Source organism: Convolutriloba macropyga, chromosome 4, assembly GCF_964194025.1.
Source record: "Convolutriloba macropyga chromosome 4, txConMacr16.3, whole genome shotgun sequence".
Lineage (NCBI taxonomy): Eukaryota > Metazoa > Xenacoelomorpha > Acoela > Convolutidae > Convolutriloba > Convolutriloba macropyga.
In genome coordinates, this window is record NC_134471.1 from 43,522,643 (window position 1) to 43,529,015 (window position 6,373).

Below are 6,373 nucleotides of genomic sequence, written 5' to 3' on the forward strand. Positions count from 1 at the left end.
CTGGTGAGAAGAAGTTGCTCTCGAAAACAATTACCCCGTAGCAAAGGCTCAAGTGCAAAGCTTTGACAAAAAACTCAAGAAAAACAAAACATTGAAAGAAATGTACCAGAAAACACTCGGCAGCGTGACACTACACCCGATCGCTTCTTGTACCTACCACACGATCCTGTTACCAAACCCAACAACCCGACCGGGGAAGGTGCGCCGTGTCTCAAACGCTGCATCAACATTCAAAGGAAATTCACTGAATAGCAATCCTCTAACAGGACCCGATTTACTAAACAATCTTGTCGGGCTCTTACTTCGATTTTGGAGAAAATTCTGTTGCTATCACGGCTGATATTGAAGCCATGTTTATGCAGGTCGGCATTATAGAAACAGATCAACCCTTCATGAGATTTCTGTGGCCAATTGAGCGAAGTATAAAACAGTTCCAGTACACTCGCCTAATCTTCGGCGCTTGATGCTCGCCAAAAACAGCCATTTTGTTCTCCAAAAAACTGCAAGCGATTTTTCAACAAACCAGGCCGTTGTGGATTTAGTCTACAACAGTCTTTACATGGACGAATTTGTACACTTGTTCAAGATAATCCAAAAGGCCAAAGAAAACACAACTTTGCTTCAGAAAACGCTTTCGAAATTTGGGTTCAACTTGACAAAATTTGTCTCAAACGAACAGTCCGCCATACAATATTTTGACGACAGCAACGAAAACAACGAAGATTGTCGTCGTGTACTCGGAAATCACTGGAATAAGTCAGTTCACAGATTATTCCACAAAAAACCACCAAAGTTTGACAACAACGGTAACAGCTATTGAATCAGGAAACTTCTATTTCTAATCGCCTGTCTTTTTGATCCGTTAGGCATTATAGCACCGCTAGTAATTACACTCAAGATTATTCTACAGGATGTGTTGAAAGAAGAATTAGCGTGGGATGAACCTTTGCCGCTCAAAAAACGGATTCTGATCCAAAAATGGTTTGACTAATATCAATCTGCACCGCCTATTAAAATTCCTCGCCGCAAAAATCCCAAATCATCAGCAAATGAACTGCATGAACTTCACATATTCAGCGATGCCTCGCAACTAGCTTATGGAGCTGTAGCTGATATCACAACTTCTTCAGAAAATGACTTTTAATGCTCGTTTCTCATAAGCAAAGCCAAGGTTGCTCCGATCAAGCAGCTCAGTATTCCAAAATTGAAGCTCTAGGCCTCAGCTCTTGAAACCCGTTTAGCTCGGTTCGTTAAAACTCACCAAAATATTTTGATCAAGGAAATCGTATTTTGGTGTGAAAGCACTGCAGTCCTAGCTTGGATTAAGAGCGCGGACAAGGTTAAAGTTTACGTAGCCATCCGGATGCGTGAAATTCAAAACAACTCTCCATTTGATATCTGGCATCACATCAGTGGCAAGAGTAAACCAGCTGATCACGTATCTCATGATCCAGATGAGCTTCCAAGATTTTGGCTAAGTCGACCCATTTTTTTATTTGAACAGAAAGACAACTGGAACAAGATACTCAGCGCAGAGAAAACAAACGTGACGACAATACAGCAACCAGTAAAAGATTTCATTGACGTTGAGAGATTCTCGAAGTGGACCAAGCTACTCAAAGCAACCGCACAAGTCATTCGATTCATGGATATAATAAAAACCAAGAAAAAAGGAGCTCTCAACTGTACGGATATCGAGAAATCGAGAAGTCATCTGTTAAAAGCATCACAACAGAACTCCTTTGGTACTTCAATCCGCTTAGTTAACCAGCCGAAAACTTTTCCAACAAAAGACAAACGTCTACAGCTTTCACCGTTTCTCCAAGACAACATTTTGTGTTGGCGGCAGAACCAAAAGAAGTACGTTGTGTTACAACACGAAACACGCAATTGTTCTAAATGCAAAAGAGTTCATTACCCGGCTATTTCTATTCAAATGCCAAGAAATCTGCAAGCATTTTGGAACTGAATATGTGAAGAACTACGTGCAACAAAACTTTTACGTGTTTGGTCTTCGAGACGCCTTTCTCAGCATCACCTACAGGTGCTTTAATTGCGGACGGTTCAAAGGCCAAGGACTTCAACCACCTATGGTGGATCTACACCACATCATATTTCCACAAGACCAGTCTCCTGTAGTTTTTACAGACGTCGAAATTGACTATATTGGCCCCTTTACTGTTATTCAGCGGATAAAACTATAAAAACTATATCTGCCTGTTCAATTGTCTAGTCACACGAGCTGACAGAAGACTCAACGACAACCACTTGGATCACAGCCATCCGAAGGTTTGTCACCAGACGCGGACAACCTCGCCTCTTCCTCACTTACAACGGTAACAACTTTCTTGGAGCCAGAAAACAGATACAAAGACAACCCCTCAAACTTGATCATGAGTTGATTAGACTGAACGAATCTGTTGAATGGCGTCTAAACCCTCCTTCCGCTCCTCACTTCGGTGGGATATGGTTGAGGCTCGTAGAGATCGTAAAACGAGCTTATCCCTTGAATCTGGGATCCGCGAAATTGACATGGGACGTCCTCTCCACCATTGTTATCGAAACCGAGAGTCTTGTCAACGCGAGACCTTTAACGCACGTTAGAAGTGAAGTCGAGGATGAGGACCTTTTGACACCCAGCCGCTTTCTGATCGGTAGAACGTTTCCCAATGTCCCACCGTGTGACTTCAAAGAGACTCCCACAATCCAGATGAAGACGTGGACCCAAGTGCGACAACGACCGAAGCAATCTGGAAAAGACTTCTAAAAGAGTACATTCCAACCCTGAACACCAGGGAGAAGTGGACAAAACCTGACGCCAAGTTGGAAGTAAATGACGTTGTTTGGGTTCTTGAAGAATGAACCTCAAGTGGAATATGGCCCCCAGGACGCGTGACAAGGACGTTTACTGGCCCCGACAAAACTGCTTGGTCATGTGAAGTAAAAACTGCTTTAGGCTTTTAAACTCAGCCAGCTGTTGAACTTGCACATGATTTCCCAAAACCACCCCCCGGCAGGTTAGGCAGTCCCTGAGAATGTTATCGATGTGATAATTCTTAAGTATAGTTTACCGCCTAAATACTGTAATGTTGATTTCTTAGGCAACTTTGAATCATAATCATCAAAACAGTCTAAACAAAGGTGCGCGTGGCGAAACAAAAGAAATGATTGAATAAAGAATTTGGAACAAGGATCCTATTTTTGAAACAACAAAGCCATGGAACTGAAGAAGAAAAACGACAACGGCAACTCCCCCCGACCGGGACCAGACGGCCATTGTCAGGTGCTCTTTGACGACATTTTTTTAAATTAAAAAATCAAAAACTGAACTGTGACATTTTTTTTGGAAAACATAGGTTTCTTTGGTCACCTAGAGAAGGCCATGACAATTGTTTTTGGTTTCAGAAGTTACCGCAGAAGATCACCCTAGGTCTCAGACGTAACCTAAGAAGTCCCGTTCCACCTTTAAAAAAATTGATTCAAAAACTCAATTTTTTTCTCAGCATAACTTTATCAAAGAAGCAACTGTTAGTTTTCTGAAGGTTTTGGCAAAATTTCAAACTTTCGGACAAAAAATTACTGATTGTGTTACAACTGTTCGATAAAAAGGAGTTGATAACAGTCAAAACTCAGGCGTGTCAAACCAAAAATAGAGTGTCGTTTTGTTATGTTAGAAAAGGACACGCTTGCTGATAAAAGTAGCTGCGAAAAGGTTTTGATAGAAAAGTTTTACCTTTTCAGAATCAGATCTTAAAGTTTGTTGGAAACGTTTTCAACTTTTCGTTTTTTCCTTCTGGATGAATGTCTGCACTTTTATTGGAAAGAAAAGCCCTTTGCTAGTTTAAAACAGCAGCAATAATTTCATTAGGCCAAACAAAAAAGTTTTCTGCTGCTTTTGCTAAGTCATTGAAAAGTGAAAGCTACATGACCTAGAATATTTGAAAAAAAACAATTGATCAAAAAGCTAGCTGATAAACAAGATCATTTTGTACGCTTCATGCAATTTTCCATTTCAGCTAGCAACATCTTGATCAAAACTTATGGCAACATAAATTCTACAAAGCTCAGATTTTCTTTTATTTTGTCCTCTGTCTCAGCAGTTACAGTTGAAGTCCTTTTTTTTCCTGGTTACAGACGTTATCAATTAGATGAAGGAAGTACTTTTCCAGATCAGAGTAGTCAGCACCTGTCACATCAAAACAAAATTGGTGTCCGACGTCACTTTAAGGATGATGAAGATTGAAGATTAAGGATTTGTTTCAAATGTTACCTTCACATAAAAGATTTTCAGTTTGGTGTTCAAAACAGCAAATATAAAAAAATGTTCAACATAAAAGATCTCACTACAAAAAAAATTCTTTGCAAGCTACCTATTTTGTGTTTAGTAGCTCGTGTTGCCTGAACGCATCGCCTTTTTCCTAATTACGAATTAAGTGAAGCTTTTTTTCTATTCTTTGCCTCAGACACAATTGGTTAGGGTATCGTTCACTTGAAGTTTAAAAAAACATCTTGAATTTAATTATGAGCAACTAACAAAAGCAAAAGTCCTTGGTCTAATGTAGCAATTATTTAGTCATCCTCATATTGGTCAAAACATCATAAACAAAACTAGCAATTGATTGAGTCTGTTGAGAAAAAAACGGTTTACGTTCACAAGTTCGAGAGTTTTCCTTTTTTGCTTCAGCTAAAATTATCAAACCAAAAACACATTATTAGATCTAATTTTTGAACTGGTGCTGGGCATCTCAACCCCCTTACCCCGTAAAACTTGCGCCGCGAAGAAACTTTCAAGCGGTTTTTATCTATCTCTGATAAAGAAAGAACTCGAAAAAGACAAAGGGATCAAAACAAAAAGATGACAAAGAAAAACACGCAGAGCTGCCAAATTGCACTGAACATTTTCAAGATGTCACAATTGAATTCCAAGAATCAGGTCGATCTTCTGCAAAAGGCAATTTCACAGAGAAAAAGTTTTAGAACACTGACTCTTCTAATCAACGTTTTCAAAGAAACCAAGGAAGAACTGAGAAAATCCGCTGGAAAAGTTTTCGTCGAAAACCCGCATCCAAGCACAGTTTCATCAATAACAGAAAAACAATCAAACCTTCTCTTGAAGTTGCAGATCTTCGAACATGAAATCAATAGCCTGGATGACGATGGACAATTAAACCAGTCGTCCAAACGATTACAAGATGACATTAGCGTCAGTTCGAAGTGAAGCTCACGCCTTCTTGAGTCCAACAGATCATCGCCGACACGAACCGAGAAGTCAACACAGCCTCTTCAGGACAACAATACTGAGGTTAAATCTCTACTGCAGCCACCACCAATACCTCACAGAACAAAAATTTCCCTCTTTTTGCCAACAAACATCAATACACAACCACTGTTATCAAAATTTCTGGAAACTAGTCAAACCTTCTCAGCAAAAAAAGCCCAAATCGAATCAACAACTGGATATATCAACAAATCCATTTGTCTTTGATACAATTCAAACTAATGGACTGAATCCCAACGCAGCCAGAGACATCACATTACTTTCAGCAAAGCAACCAATAGACGTTTCGTTTGAGGTTGATGTAAATTCTAACAAAAAGTTCAATGATTTGCCAAAACTTCAATCGTCAACAGCCACAAGCACAACTTTTGACACCAAACAACATAAAACCAACATTCAAAACATAAAACCAACAAAAAGCTGAAAATACTTAAGGATACAGTAAAAAAAATGTTGAGCCTAGCATAACTCAACAACGGAAAACACCCGCTGATACGTGCCTGCAGACGTATCAATTTGCCAATGAATTTAGAATTCAGAACGAAAATTACAATCAACTTCCTGTACCTAACAATATTGATAACATGCCAACTTTTACAACTATCTTTCCGAGTGCCGTTCAACATGTAACACGGCCATATAAACAACCCCAGGACTCCTTTTTAGTAATTCCAGCTCAACAAACTGATCCACTACTTTTTGAAAAACCGTGAAACACAAATCGGTTTAGAAATTTCTACTGCACAGAACCAATGGTATGTGCAGGTTTTTCCCACTACAAGAGATAATATAAGTGGCAAACAAACAGTGCCAGCAGTTGTCAGACCAAAAACAAAAATTCAGGAACCGCGAGTTGACTCTGGAGAACTGGACATCAATATACAAAATCTCAAAGAGCACTTGTGTCAAACTCAAACAGAAAATGTGCAGCAAACCGCAATTAGTAGAAAAGATTTGCAGTTATCAGTTTCCTCCTGGTACTATAGCATAAACTACGATTGCTCCACAAGTAGGGAACAGTTATCCGACAGTACCGATGTCCAATTCTCAGATGAATTCCCAAATAAACCCCTGGTACTTCGCAATACACAATGG